At 37.8% G+C, this 16430-nt stretch overlaps 1 protein-coding gene across 1 annotated transcript in view; it reads right to left on the bottom strand.

The window, feature by feature from the left end:
- Positions 1 to 9963, bottom strand: part of ppfibp1a (PPFIA binding protein 1a) — a 34562-nt gene extending 24599 nt beyond the window's left edge. Inside the window, exon 1 of the mRNA XM_034674032.1 lies at positions 9774 to 9963. The gene's annotated coding sequence lies outside the window, so the exon portion shown is untranslated. The remainder of the gene's footprint in view (positions 1 to 9773) is intronic.
- Between the last annotated feature and the right edge of the window lie 6467 nt (positions 9964 to 16430).

Genomic DNA, 16430 nt, shown 5'->3' with positions numbered 1-16430 from the left:
GGCTGCTGCAAACACAAGGAGCCTTAAGAGGCTAATTTCAACAACACTCCACAGAAAGTAGTTTCTTCCAAAACATCATACTCACTGCTGTTTATTCACACTCCTCCACAAACATGACATTCAGATGGATTATGAGCAGAACTGTGGTGATGTCGAAACACACAGGAACCGTTTAGGTGATTTAAAGTGCCACAAAAGAGCCAGAAAACATCTCAGATTTCTCCCTTCAGCAACCTGTTTTCAATGAATCCACCAAAAGAAACATTACCAAACCTCTTCCCACTCAAATGTCTGTCTCTGCAGGTATTTCCATTGTTAAACGGAAAACTATCCTTCACTCTCAGCAGGGTGGAAGCTCTATTTGGTCAGCTGCATGGCTCACCCCATGGGAGAAATTAAAAGCAGCAAAATGAGGTGCTTCTTTGCTGGGAATCCAAATATTTTCTCGACATGTGGGAATGCAGGAAACAAACAAATGGTGTGAAGGGCTGAAGAATCTGGTTCAGTCCTCTGGTGAGGATGCATGCAAGTATGTTTGTTAATAGAAGCATCATTAAGACTGTTAGGGATCAAAACAAATCACACTAATCAATCAATCTTTATTTGTATAGCTCCAAATCACAATAAACGTTATCTCAAGATGCTTTTACAAACAGAGCAGGTCTAGACCACTCTATGTTCTATTATTAACAAAGACACAACATCAAGACAGGGCCCAGTTTCAGGACTCCGAACTGGCCCTGAAACTGCCTCGGTAGAAAAAGGGGTATCAGAGAACCAGCTGCCGGCTAGGAAAACAGGTTCCAGAGCAGCACCAACTCTTTGCTGGTCTAGAACATTATGCTTACGTCAGGGGCGAGGGGAGAGGACCAGGGTTGCCGTGACCAAAAAGACAAACCAAACACATTTCTGCCATCTTCCTGCAGTGAAAAAATAGCAAAGACGAAGCTAAAGGTTTCTAAGGCTAAGCTGTGGTCGGTCGAGGAAACAAGCTGCCTCCTTGGGGTGTGGACCTCGCAGGAGATCCAACACAAGCTGGAGGGATCGACCAGGACTAAATCCATTTTAGAAGAGATCCAGTGCAAGCTATCAACAGCGGAGTTCGACAGAAGCGTCGACCAAATAAGTAATAAACTAAAAAAGCTTAAAAAGGATTACTGGGACCAAAAAAAGGGAAAAGCGGTCACATAGAAGTGACGTCATGACGTGGCTCTTCCACGGGCTCGAGCGGGTGGAAAAATAAACTGGTGCCGAGTTGGTTCTCAAGTTGAACCAGCGCGCACACCAGCCTGGAACTAGACAGCCATCTGCCTTGACCCGGGTTGGGGTAGGGAAGAGGGATAGAGGAGAATAAGAGGAAGAGGGCGATGATAGTGATGAGAGGAATAGTAGTAGCTGTTGCCGCTGGAGTCTGGAACGCCCACAGCAGGAGGACTTCTACGGTGGCTTAGAGGAACCTATCAGACAAGGGAGCTCAGGGACTCCAGGAAGGTCTATGGTTAGTAACTTTAATGGGACAGGGACATGAATTTGGTTTCATAGGAAATCCGATTCAGCGGAAAACCAAGCGTCTAATCACTCCACATGCAATTCAGATTCAAAGGTTGTGCATCAAACACATCAGTCATGGCAGAAGATGGCGCTTAACTTTCCATGCAGGACACTTTGTCGGTCCCTCAGACGCTTTAAAATACGTTCCAACCATTTCACACAAGTCATAGAGCAAGATCAAGAGGAATCTTTAGAGCAAATCTGAAGAGAGAAGCCCACAGATGAGGGTCGGTCTCTGCAGCCGTGTGAGGAAGAGCTTGTAACGATGATGGATAACGCCACAGCTTGGAGAGAGCACCACGCACATTCCTGAGCAGGTTAGTTCACCCTAAAACCGACACTAACAGCCTGGTACTGACATCCCCGCTGACCTGTGTGACCTCCCCTCCCTCCGCCCTGAGACAACACCCTAAGACATCACAAACTGAGACATCGGGCTGCTAAAACCTTAAGTCCTCCGTGCCAAAGGGTCACAACAGTGTTTTAAATCCATCAAAACTATCAGACGACGTCATTCTGTTGCTCTGGATGTCATGATCCTTCCTTACCGTGAACATGTCCACTGAGATTTCACGCCGTTTTACTCAGTACAGCTGCTGAAACTCAGTGACTAATGTGGATTAATCCGCTGCAAGAAATAGTCCCAGATAAACACTTTATTCTTGTTTGCTGAGAACTTGACTACTTCTCCATCAGACTGTGACTGATATTTAGCAAAGGTTGCTCATTTCCCTCGGGGTCTTTCGATTCAGAATCATGATGAATGAACAGATTCTGAAAGATTCTCTGCCATTTAATCCATTTACGAGCATGAAACTTCTCGTTAGATATCCTAAGATCAGTGTGTACCACTGAGAAACCGTCAACATTACTAAGAATTATCAAAAACTTGCATTCATCAATATGGACGCTTATTTTCACCAGGTTAGAAACTAAAAAAGGGACTTGTCGATATTAAAAAAGGTCACATTATGATATTATGAGATAGAAAAGTCTCATAGTAATGATTATTATGTCATATTTCTGTTATATACCTCATAATTTCTACTTTGTTTTCATAATTATGCTTTACTTTCTCATAAATTTGACTTTAAATCTTATAGTTATGATTAATATCTCATTGTTTTGACTTTCAATCTCGTAACTTTGATTTTTTATGTCATAAATTACATTTTTAATCTCCTAATTTTGACTTTCTATCTGATTTTGTTTTTCAATCTCATAATTTCAACTTTTTTCCTTAGTTTGACTCACTTTCTCACATATTGGCCTTTTATCTTATAGTAATGTCTTACTATCTCACTTTTTTTTTGTTTTGTTTTTTCAATATATTTTTATTGATTTTTCATGGACATACATTCATAATAATAAGGGATACAATGTTGAATATAGACACAAATATCCATAGTATAGCCAAAATTATACTATCTCTGTGTTTTAACTTTTAATCTCGTAATTTAAATTTTTAATCTCATATTTGACTTTCTATCTAATTGGTCCGTCTTTTTACATCATAATTCAGATTTTTCTATCTCATATTTTGACTTAAAATCTCATAATTTCAACTTTTTCATAACAGGGACATTTTTTTAAATAAATGTAACTTTTTAATCTCATAAATTTCACTTCCTTTCTTTGTTATAACTTCCTATCTCATAATGTCAACATTTTATTTCATAATTATGACTTTTTTAACTGAACTAACTGAATTACTTCCTCATAAAAATGCATAAATGCGACTTTTTAGTTGATAATTTTGACTTTTTTATCTCATAACTGTGACTTAAAATTTTGGCATTTTGTTGATTAACTTTGCAGAAATGGTCTTCCATGGATTAAAGGCTTAATGACAACGTCTTCAAACTGAATCCTCTCTCCAGTGTGACACTGTCATCTCTCTTTTTTAAAGTGTTGATGCTCAGACTGGCTCTGGATGAATCTGAGAAGTCATATTTTTATTTTACAGGAGGACTAAACTGTTTTAAATTCTAACTCGACTCCTCTGACGCTGTAAGGCGGTTTTAAAATCAACCAGATGGAGAAAGAGAGTAAGAAAGAGGGGGATGGTGACAATGGATTTGCAGAAGAAGAGAGTCTGGGATTACATGACCCTACACTGAGTGAGTGGTGGGCTCTCAAAACAAACACACACACACATAACCAGATACACGCCTCTGCTGGTGCCTCACACACTCCAATAGCCCACCTCCAGCTGTGGTACAGATGTGCATTTCAGAATCGCACTGCCTCATAATAGAAGCAGCATTCGGTTTCTGCTGCAAGAAAATACAAGATGTATCTCACGGTTGTACTTTAGTGAAACTGATGCAACTCCAGGTTGCTTGTTTTTCCTCAATCAATTTGATGATTCTGCTACAACAACTTTCTCTTTGACCATTTGCTTCATGGTTCCCCAACCCAGTCCACCCACTCTACCCACCCCCACATTTCCTGCCCCTCTTCAGCTGTCCTACCCTAAGAAGGTGAAAAAAAGCCCCAAAAATAACTAAAAAGAGACTAAATACCTTTTGATGTCCTCTTAAATGTTAGTTAAGGTGTCCCACAAGGCACAATACTGGGTCCCATTCTATTTCCATATAAAAGTGTTAATAGTCCAGTTCCCCAAAATATTCAATTTCATATGTTTACCATCAAGAAAACACTTAAATGACACATAAATAAAACCAGGAAGTATCAGGTTTGTCAGTTCTGTTTGAGAGTAAACTATAAGTATCCATCAGTCATCAGCGTAGTTTTTAAATGTACCGTTTTCTGAGAAACTTACCATAAAGTTCAATAAACTTCACTTTCTCTGAGTCATAGCCTGCCCTCTGTTTTCCCCCAGAATAGATCAGACATCTTTCCACCCCCTCTGTGATGATTGAATTATTCTAAATGTATCAAAATCTGATTTGTTAGCAGATTAATTATCAGGACTTTGTCACACAAACTAAAGGAGAATAATGTGCTTGTTTTGTTTCTTTGAATCTAACAGTATAGTTTGGGGATTGATTGATAGTGACGTTTTTATTCTTCGCTCAGAACATTTATTAAAGTGTTATCGAGAGAAATATGACAATGTCAGATTTAATTGCTGGATCCAAAAGCTGCCAATGCAATTATGTTTCATTTAAAACGTTTTCCACTGAGTTGTGAAGGTATCACTCATCCCCAGTGGGATTTACAGCCAATAACAACGACACTGGATAACACAGTAACTTAGTTTGCAGATCTCTTTATACACTCAGACACCTATCACCTACGCTTTTATTGCCTGGGATATTTTGATGTTTTTAAAACTATGAGCAAACCTATCCCTGGATGTAACAGAAGCAGTTGTGAGATTTGATGCATTGGCAGCTAGTTAATAGTTATGATGAAAATTATGTTCAAATGCATCTCAATAAGGTTATTTGTCAACAGTTTGCTGCTTCAGTGCACCAGCTTTTTTCCTCTGTTGCAATTGGCAATTGTAGCCGAGCCTTCTGGGTTCCCCTTACTGTATATACTTAATACAAATAATAATAAACAGGACATTGATGTGCAACTCCAACCATCGCTTAAACTTCCTTGCACAAACACATGTGCACAGCCAGCCAGATTACAACAACAACAACAACAACAACAACAACAACAACAACTGCCCGACAGCAGCCTATGGTAACTCTCCAGGGACACATGGTGCAAAAGGCAGAAAAGTTTGGACAAACCTTCTCATTCAATGGTTTTTATTTATATCAATTATTTTAACATTGTAGATTAATACTGAAGACATCAAAACTATGAAATAATCTGGTTTTACCATAATCTGGATTACAACAGTAGTCAAATATGGGCTATCCATTGTGTACTAACCCTACCTCTGAACAACACAACTGATGGTCTCAAACACATTAAGAAGGCAAGTCAGTCTACAAATGAACTCTTGACAAGGCTCATGTTAATTAGAAACCATTCCAGGAGACCACTTCATGAAGCAGACTGAGAGAATACCAAGAGTGTGCAAAGCTGTCATGAAGGAAAAAGGGGGCTACTTTACAGAATCTAAAATATAAAACATATTCTGCTTTGTTTAACACTTTTTAAAAATAAAATAATTCCATATATGTTCTTTCATAGTTTTGATGTCTTTGGTATTAATCTACAGTGTTTACAATAATTACAATAAATACAAACCCTTGAATGAGAAGGCGTTTCCAAACTTTTGACTGGTAGTGTATATAAATGATCAGCCTGGATCACCTCAGATCTGATACTTGGAATCAGGATCTGGACATCGCTAGAAAAAAAGCACTGGAATCGGCTATCTTTGCATTTTTTTAAAACATTTTGCATGCTGATAACTGCTTTCAGATTGACTCAAACTACCAATAAATAATCACAATAGGTAATTTAATTGTTGTGTCTCTCGTCTAACTTGTTAGAGTTACAGTACAGTGGTATCTGAAAGAGGTGACGTGGACACACAGTATGACACGGCCCTGTGGAAGTCAATCCCACGTGAAATCCAACCACCCTGCCTTTGTTTACACTTCCCCCTCAGAGATGGTCCAGTGGACTTTAAGTCTGTGCTGCTGTGAGGGCAGACTGTTTGACAGAACGACAGCCTAGACTTTAAACCAGCACTTCATTTATACACAAACAACTCTTTGTCTCTCACAGACTCTCACATGATAGCACCGCTGCTCTGAACCTTAGTGACTGCATTTCTTTCCATGTGGCTCCAAACTACATCACACTGGAAGAGGAGGAAGAGGAGGAGGGGGAAATGAGAGAGGACTGTGGAAAAGAGACAGTAAGAGACAACAAGCCAAGAAAAACTGCCTCTCTCTGATTTTGTTATCAAAGTCTTCTCACAAAAAGAAGCTCTCAAAGTCTTTTAAGGGTATGAATTCACAACTGAGCTTCAAACATAGACCACACTGAAGAGAAAGAGTTTGACAACACTTCTACTGACTACAGCGAATGAAACCATAAACAGCCTTGGAGCAGAGGCATCCTCACACTCAGGAAGACCTTCACTCCTCCTGTCAGGAAGCATTTCCTGGCACACACTAGAGAAACGTCTTCCTCTTACTCAGAAACTGCCAGCTCTGAAATAAAAAAAACCACAAGCCACTTGCACAGCTCATATTCCAAACTGAGTCTTTAATTACAGCGCTGTGTCGAATGTTTCAGATTAAGATTTTAATTCAATTTCTGGAGTGTGTATGTAAACATCTCGGTATCTCATGTGACTTAAAGTGCCTCCTCCCTCCCTCCGTTTAGTTTCCACCGACACGAGAGTACTGTACCAAGAATGCAAGGAATGCAAACGTGGAGAAGGAAAGGTGGCTGAGATGGAGAGGCGTCTGTCGAGTGTCTTGACACGCCGCTTCATGCAGAGTTTGTAAAAAAAATCTGTGCCATGTTGATTTAACAGCAGCTGCTAATACAGACTAGGCCCAATAATGGACTTTGTCTCCTCGTAGCAGACCGGGCAACAAACAAAAGCCTGTTGCCTCAGTGTGATTAGTGCAGGAAGGTTTATTTATGTGTGTTTTAAAATCTGCTTCATTCAGCTGGCTCTCTCTCCCACAGTAACATTAGATATGGAGTAAAGTGTGCAGCAGCATGGATCTGCAGAGCAGCCAACCGTTAGCAGAGAGACTGCAGCCGGACACAAATATGGTTATACTCAGAGGAGGGAGTGAAATCCTTTGTTTTGATTTGTCTCCCCGGAAGGCAAGAAGACATCATCGTACGCACGCAGAGTTTAAGGCTGCCAGCAGGTCATGCAGCGCCTCAGAAGGACTGCAGAGGTTTACCCAAACAAAGCCTGCACATGTCTGAGACTGACAATGAGAGGAGCTGACAGAGGACCAGAGGCAGGTTTAAACTACTGGCTTTGTGTTGGAAGCTACTGCTTCAGTCGTGGGAGTCTGACTGGAGGTTCACCGCAATGATTCATGATCTGGTTTGTGGATTAAAGCACATGTGATGCACAAATTAGCTCTGGTTCAATTACAAACAAAGCTGGCATCATTCATCTTACAGAGGGAGATCTATTTGATGGCTCTGCTTCTGCACCAGAAACTTGTTGCCAACACGTTTCTTATTTAAAACATTTACAGCTAACGTGAGTTTAAGCTAGCGTGAGTTTAAGCTAATGTGTATGCTTTAATTTCGGTTCATTATCGCGACATTCGCATATTTTGCTAATGCCCTACAAAATACTAAATATGAGGAAAAATACTTTCTATGACTTCAGTATTTTTATTTGCCCGACTTTTAAGTATTTGACATAAAATAGTGAGTTTAACGTCTATATTAACAGCTAAAGTGAGTTTAAGCTAATACGCATGTTTTCATATTGTACAAAATATCATTATCACGACATGAATGATGCTAACATAAGTCATATAGCTTATTTTTCTTATGCCATACAGTACTTAAGATGAGAAAAAACACCTTCTATGACTTCTCTATTTTATTTGCCCGACTTTTACATAATTATTTGACATAAAATAGCGAGTTTAACGTGTATTTTCTTTAGTAAGTATGAAATCTAAGCACTGGAAATACAGCTTTTTATACGTTCGCCTGACAGAAACACGACATATTCATAAAATATTGTAAATGCGTTAGGATTTATTTTGGATTCATGAGAAACTTGTTGCAAATACATGAATTATGCACAACATAAACAGCTAACATGAGTTTAAGCTAATACGCTCTATCGTGACATATCGTTATCGTGACATGAACGATGCTAGTTTATTTTTCTAATGTCCTACAAAGCACTAAATATGAGGGAAAATGCCTTCTATTACTTTTTTTAAATTTGCCCAGCCATAACATAAATATTTGATATAAACCGGCAAGTTTAACGTGCATTTTGTTAGTAAATAGGAAATCTAAGCACTGGAAATACAACTTTTGTACTTTCACTTTACAGAAACACAAAATATTTAAAAAATACTTTCAGTAATTTACAAAAAATGTTTTAGGATTTATTTTGGATTCAGGAGAAACTTTTTGCAAACACAATAATTATGTCCAACATAAACAGCTAACGTGAGTTTAAGCTAATACACTCTGTTTATCGTACGACATATCGTTATCGCTACATGAACAATGCTAATTTATTTTTCTAATGTCCTACAAAGCACTTATTATGAGGAAAAATACCTTTTATGTCTCTAGTATTTTATTTACCCGACTTTTAAGTAAGTATTTAACATAAAATAGCAAGTTTAATGTGTATTTTTTTGTAAATATGAAATCTAAGCACTTAAAATACAGCTTTTTATACATTCGCCTTACAGAAACACAAGATTTATTTTGGATTCAGGAGAAACTTTTTGCAAACACATTGATTATGTCCAACATAAACAAATACACTCCGTTTATCGTACGACATATCGGTATCAAGACATGGACGATGCTAACATAAGTCAATGCAATTTTTTTATGCCATACAATACTTAATATGAGGAAAAATACCTTCTTTAACTTCAGTATTTTATTTGCCCAACTTTTCCATACGAATTTGACATAAAATAGAGTTTAATGTGTATTTTGTTAATAAATATGAAATCTAAAGACCGGAAATACTGCTTTTTTTACTTTTGCCTTACAGAAACACAACTTATTCTTAAAATATTTTAAGTAATAAAAAAAACTGCTTTCAGATTTATTTGGATTCAGGAGAAACTTGTTGCAAACACAATAATGATGTACAACATAGTGAGTTTAAGCTAACACGCTCGGTTTATATCGTACGACATATCGTTATCGCGACATGAACGATGCTAACACAAGTCATAAAGCTTTTTTTTAATGCCATACAATACTTAATATGAGGAAAAATACCTTCTATCACTTCTGTATTGTATTTTCCATGACTTGAACATAAGAATTTAACATAAAATAGAGTTTAACTTGTATTTTTTTTTGTAAATATATATCTAAGCACTGGAAATACGTCTTTTTTGTACATTCGCCTGACAAAAACACAACATATTCATAATATATTTTAATATATGAATGGAAATGTCTCCAAGGTAAAACTTATCTTCATTCTCGGTTGACTAAACTCACAAAAACAACATATTCAGCGAAAACCGTCGATTTTAAAGGAGCAGGTCTAAACACACATACAGCTGAGCGCTCGTGAGCCCGGACCGTTAAAAACGTTAAAACAAACTGTTCCTAAAAATAATTAAACTCGGTTAACTCACAAGTTTCGACCAACAGGTGTGAAAAAGAGGGTCCAGCAGTCTCCAGAGGCTTTACTCCAAACACTTTCAAACTTTTCACAGGAGCGTCATGGTCTGTGTTCACCTTCCCATTGAGTTTCTCTGAGAACTGAAGTTTCATCCCAAACTTCAGACATTTACAACAAGGCAAGTTAAACAGACCAGGAGGGGACTTCCGGTATAGCTGCCTTCAAAATAAAAGCATAAACGTATTAGTAAACTCATCTTTGTTTTTAAAGCACCTTTCATACATTCAAGCATGCAGCCCAAAGTGCTTCACAAAAGAACAGAGGGACAGAAAACAACAGTGATAGGTAAAAGTGGAAGGAAAGGGATTTAAAATACTTAAAAATAAAACCATGAAGATCAAATCAATAAAATAAAAACACAAAAGTATCCGAAATATAAAATCTAATCTTTATAATGAAATTAATAAAATAAAATCAGATAGATACCAGAGAATAAATACTAATATAAAATATAATATAAACAGATATAATAAAATAGCCAGATTAAAAAGGTAAGTCTTAAGTTTACTTTTAAAAATAAAATAAAGAACATCTTTGAAGCGTTTGAGCTTTAATTCACCATTTCTTTCTCAATGTAGCTTTATTTTCTTGACTTAATAACAGCCTAAAACAACTATTGTACCTTTTAAATTAATTTTGACATCTTGAATTACCTTTCAATCAATTTTTTTAAAACCCTTTTCTCCATCTAGAATCCACAAAACTCAATATTTCATTGCAGGAAAAAGGTGCACTTACTAAGCATCCTTAAATCATTTTCAAAACAGAAAATGTATTGATCAAGCTTCTATAGTTTTACTTGAAGAATTATTATTTATAAAATGGCTATTTAACCAGAAAAATTCTACTGCTAACAGGAGTCACAAGATTCATTTGAGGTGTTAAGAGAGTTGGTAATAAAATAGACATGATCATAACCATTACCACCTTTATTTTTCATATGTTTTTAGGGCATGAACATTGTAGGTGAAATGACCTTATTGTAATTCAAATGACCTTCCATTTTATGATTATTATCCATGTAAAAAGTTGGACTTTTGAGAACAACAACATGCTCAAAAAGCCATGGATTTGAGCATGTGCATGAGGTCTGGTGAAAAACACTTCAGCATGTCAGCAATGTGTTCCAGCTGTTCCTCTCTCCAGCAGTGTATCCATCTGCTCCTGGGGGACTTTGAGATGCTTCCAAGGTGGGATGAGATACAGTAAGTATCCCTCTGGTAAGTTCTTGGTTTGTGCTGGATCTCCTCTCAGTTACTTTGGAAAACCTCCAAATGAAGGCACCTGTGAAGGATCCTCATCAGATGCCCAACCCATCTTAACTGGCTGTTTTTGATTCAAAGGAGCAACTCTACTCTGAGCTCTCTTCGGTCTGAGCCAAAATACCTGCAGAGGAAACTCCTGTTGGCTGCTTGTCTCAGTGATCTCACTCCTGTAGTCATTGTTCAAAGCTCGTGACCAGAGCTGAGGGTTAGAACCTGGCTCGTGTGGTCCATCAAAAGCACAGCGACCAGCAGGGTCAGCTCCCTGCTCACCACAAGACCCTGAGATACTTGAGCTTCTTTGCTTGAGGCGGTCACTAACTCCTCACAAGGAGAAAGACTCCACTGTTTTCCTGCAGAGAAACCAAGCTCTCAGACTTTAAGTTGCTTTCAAACATCTCATGAAGTGAAGACAGACAACAGATGAGACTGTTCTTTCACAATTCACTACTCCGTTATATATTACATTTATTTTCTGAGTCTTGGTTCATTTGAAATACTTTCCTCTTTATAATTCTATTTCTCTATTTTCAATGAATGAATGAAAATGAGGTTAAAAAGTATGAAGCAAAACAAAAATCCGCATTATTTTGAAAATCCGGACCGGAAACAATGATTGTGAACGCTTCCCACTGCGCATGCGTTAAGCCAATATTTGGAGCAGCCGCTAGAATTCTGCAAAAGAGGTCACGCTGTCACCTGTTGGAAAATTAGAGGGATTGAGGGATTTAAATACACAGATATTCTCAAAATAAAGATAATAACTTTCATAAAACAGAGTTGGCTTAATATTTATTATAAATTTATTTAATATTTAGGTTTTACAATTCTTTGTTTTTAGTGTTCCTTGTACTTTAGCATTTTTTCTTTAGTTGACTTTTATTTTATTTCATTTTATTTTATTTTATTTTATTTCATTTTATTCTACCATTTTTGTTTTATTTTTACCTTTATCATTACAGTTATTGTTATTATTTTTATAATCAGTATTATTATTATAATTATTTCTAATATTATTCTTATATTTTTAACTATTTAAGTTAAATTTTGGTATTCCCCTGTCCCATGTTGTAAGCTGCTGGAACAAAAGAACTTCCCTCAATTGGGATCAATAAAGTATATCTTATCTTATCTTATCTTATCTTATCTTATTTTGAGCTTACTGACAAACAACAACAAGAGCCCCAATTAGGCTAAATGCAATAAAGCAATATCACACAACGGGGTGCTTTTGTACTGAATATCAGCACGGTTTGATGTGGAAGACAGTCATAGTCATGCTCATATTGACTGCAACAGCTCAACCTAGTGTGTGATATTGCCCTATTATGCAACAGCTCTGCAAGATATAGGATATGTGCAGTGAAATATATTCTTTTGTTAATTTAATTCTTAATTTGGCTCCACAAATTTAACCTGTTGCTCAACTTCACAGTAATTTTAGGAGTTAGAGCTGCTCAACTAAACAAACAATAACAACAGGATTAGCGTAACAGTGTGAGTAACAGCAAGACATGGACTACAAAAGAGACACCAGCTCTGGAAATAGAAGTCTGGTGAGCTATTAAAAGTGGACAGTGTGAGGCAGGTAGGTGTGTTGGAGCAAACTGAGAGCAATTGCATCACACAAGGTGTTAATTAAACATCCACTGCTTTGTAAGAAAGGTCAAAACCATTTTCACTTGTTTAAAAGAATCACCTGTTGTTTCTCTCTCTCTCTCTGTCTCTCAGATATTAAATGACGATTCAACCAGCAGGGGGAGTCAGAGATGTTCCCTTGGTCAGCAGTGACAGAGCTTTGACTTTGTCTAACAGTGCAACAGGTGCGTGTTTCTGCAGACATGATGTAACAGGCTGCACATGAAGCAGAATAAATTCAGGAAATTTGCCTCCTTAGCCGAAGTCTGGAGAAAACAGAGAGACAAAGTTTTCTGTGATGTTAGATTTAATAACCGTATAAAATCAGTGACTGAGACATAGACGCAGTATAGTAAGGCTGAACACATGCTTACATAACCAGCAGCTTCAAAGACATCTTTGCAGAGCAGACTTCTGCGTCCTTCACGGTCCTGGAGTGTGATTGTGCTTCGTATATTTCCCCCACTGAAGATCAGTCAGCTGCACATGATAAAGACCGAACACAAGGGACTGTCGGCTGAACTGTGACTCTACTGCTGAGGAGATTTAAATTCACTGTGAATGGATGTAAGTAGACATGGAGGTGAATAAGAGGAGAAAATATGATATCATGGACGCACCAAGGTGTCATTTATTCTTTATTGAAATGTAATATTCAAGCAGAGCAAAAAGTCCTGCAAGGTTATTTCTTCTGTTTTTCTGTTTTATCTTGATGATGTTTTGAATTCATCCAAATTATATTATCATAAGCTAGTTCAGTCTGATAACTCATGTCTCACTTTCAAGGTGTGTTGCAGCAGCACATTGTTTTTAGTGTCTGGACTCCAACCTCATCACTCCTTGCAGATTTAATTTTACATGCAGAAACTGAGGAGTGATGAAGTGAGATCTTTAACCGCTTTAATCGCAGCCTGAGGATGGATGCTGGAGAGGTGGCGGCGCTGGAAGTTTGGTGCAAGGCAGAAGGAGACACTGGAAATCTTGCAGCTTAAGCTGGTCAAATATTAGAGGATTTTAAGGCTTGATTTGACCTCCATTGATCAGGGGATGATCAATAGGGACCTGATTCAGGGCTCGTTGTAACTGATTATTTGTTAAAAATAATCCTCAAGCGTGTGTCAACCAAGCGGCAACCTCTGGCCGCGAGAATTGAACCCAATGCGGAAGTGTTCAAAACTGCAGTTCCTTGAGTGTCCACTTGATGCTGGCTCTGGAAGTACCGGAAACCACATACACACCCATTCAAAGAAGCTGATCTTTGCAGCAGAAATAAACATGTTTACAGCCTGGTACAAGCAACAAGTGTAGTCTGGATAGCTCATTCATTGATTGGCACACACTGTACGGGGGGTGAATTTCTTCATAACACTAGATGAAGATATTAAGATCACGAGTCTTCCAATGAGAGGCACAGCTGACTTGACTGATAGGCGGGAACACTGTAGCTGTTGGCTAGGAGGCTCAAAGCCCGCCTCCATACGTCACACTAGCTCAACAGCAGTTATGTTGAGTTCAACATTTCCAATATGGCTGCCGCCGACGATTGGCTTCAAAACAGCGCTTCAGAAACAGATGGGTGACATCACGGTTACTACGTCCATTTTTTATACAGTCCCTCACGAAGTTGGAGTCTTCCCGACCTGGTATCATAAAGATCAAACATGTTTATTTGGAGGAGATTGGGAAGCGTCACCTACTGGATGTTGCAATCGTTTACTTCTTGAGGGGTTTCAAATACTTTTTAAAATCACTGCAACGTTCTCTCAGTGAGAAAGGCTACACTTTCTTAAAAACAAAAACAAAGCAGAAAAAAATGTCTCAACCCATGAAGGCTGCTTTTCTCCTTCAGTTAAGCCCTGAACAACATCACTTAAGAGACTAACAGAGTATGTTTACCTCCTATAGCAGCCTCAATCCCTCACTGAATATTCTCTACATGTCAGTGCGTCTGGTGGCACACTGTTAATGCGAGCTGCTCTCACAAATGACTCTCATTAGAAGTATTCCTCTGAGCCTCGGTCCTGGAGGAAAGCGTCCCTGTGCTCCTCTTCGTATAGCGCTCACAGCAGTAAAAGCAATTAGTGACTATTACAGCCTCCTTCAGCCTTTTATGATGTTCGAGTTGAGTACTTGAAGTCCTGAACATCGTCTTCAGATGATTGGAGTTCTGACACATCACTCCAAACATCTGAGGAGAAATTACATGAGCGTTAACTCAGCAGCCATCCGTCAATCTGGCTTCATGAAGTGCTTTCCCCCATCTAGAAAAATCTCCAGAGATTCCGTCCCAAAGCATCCCATCATGCAGCGGGGGGATTTTAGTGGCTATGGCAACCTTTCTGCTTTGAAGTACCTGAACACCTCTGCAACACTTTTTAATTTCTCTGCATGCTGAAGAGGCCAGGAGCAACTTCAAGCCAATGAGGCTGAATGTATGTTGCTTAGCGGGTGGCTTCAGGTGGAGGTCAAGAGCAGTTGGTGCACATTAAATGATGTGGAGGCACTCAGGTTACAGAAATATCCAACAGGGGAAACAGAAATGCATAAATCATATCTGAATCAACTGCCAGCTCTGAATGCTGCACTGAGTCCTCTGCACAGGGTGTTTTCAAATGCTCCGCTTAACCCTGTAAAGCCTGAACCATCAAATAATTACCAGAAAATTTGAATTCTTTGAATATGTAGTGGTTATTAGACCTTCTGACAAATTAAAAAAAAAATTAAATAGCATTTTTCATATATGAGTTTTAATTTGTATCATATTTGATACAGCAGGCATTTTGGTGTACATTTTTTGGTCAAAGTTTCTCCTTTTTAAAAAAAAATTAAAACATATAAAATCTATTTTTTTAGCCTATTAAATTTGAGTTTCCTTCAAATTTTTCCCAAAGTAATTTCAAATCTAGAAATTATTTTTTCCATATTGCACGGCAGCGTCATACCTATTTTTTATCTACTACACAGCAAATAAAAAAACTAATTTATTGTATATTTCTTCTCTGAACTGTTAAATTTTTTTAGTGGCTATAAATGCAAGCAAAAGACAAATATTCACCAGGGAGCCATGGCAACATTCAACTAGTCATCAATCATCACAATGCAGCAGGTTGCATATATAAAAATAGAATATACGTTATAAATATCTCAATTTCTACTCTAAATATACCTCATTATGTCATTTAAATGTTTTCTTAAATAATAAAAAAGACTGTTTGTTGCTTTATGGAATGCATAATGTATGACACTTAATAAAATGATGATTGACAGATCTCCAAATAAATGTCCTTATATACCTGGTGTGTCAATTTTGATACAAACATTTTCAACATGGTTTGATTATAAATTAAGTGATGAAATATTAATTTTTACATTGCATCAATCGTGTAACTACTCCTCTTGAAGTTTCAGGAACAATTTGAAAGTTTTTCATCCAAACTTTTTCAAAATTGTCAAAAATGTCCCTGAAAAACCTCGAGTAGGTCTTTGATCCACAGCTGCCAGCTCGGATGTCTCAATTGACGTCCTGCTGGTGCATGAATTACTCACACCTGGTGAATTATCTGTGCACTGCATGTATCTGATTGTATACATCAGGTTTTCTCTGAAAAAATATATCACACCGATGATGTAGAGGTCTCACAAACTGATGCTTGGCGTTATTTAAAGTGCGAACACTGCAGAATGTTATCTACAGTGTGGGGTATAAAAGA

Source organism: Notolabrus celidotus, chromosome 21 (genome assembly GCF_009762535.1).
Source record: "Notolabrus celidotus isolate fNotCel1 chromosome 21, fNotCel1.pri, whole genome shotgun sequence".
In the NCBI taxonomy this organism is placed as follows: Eukaryota; Metazoa; Chordata; class Actinopteri; order Labriformes; family Labridae; genus Notolabrus; species Notolabrus celidotus.
The sequence above is the reverse complement of the archived record's forward strand: the minus strand, read 5'-3'. Positions and strand labels throughout refer to the sequence as shown.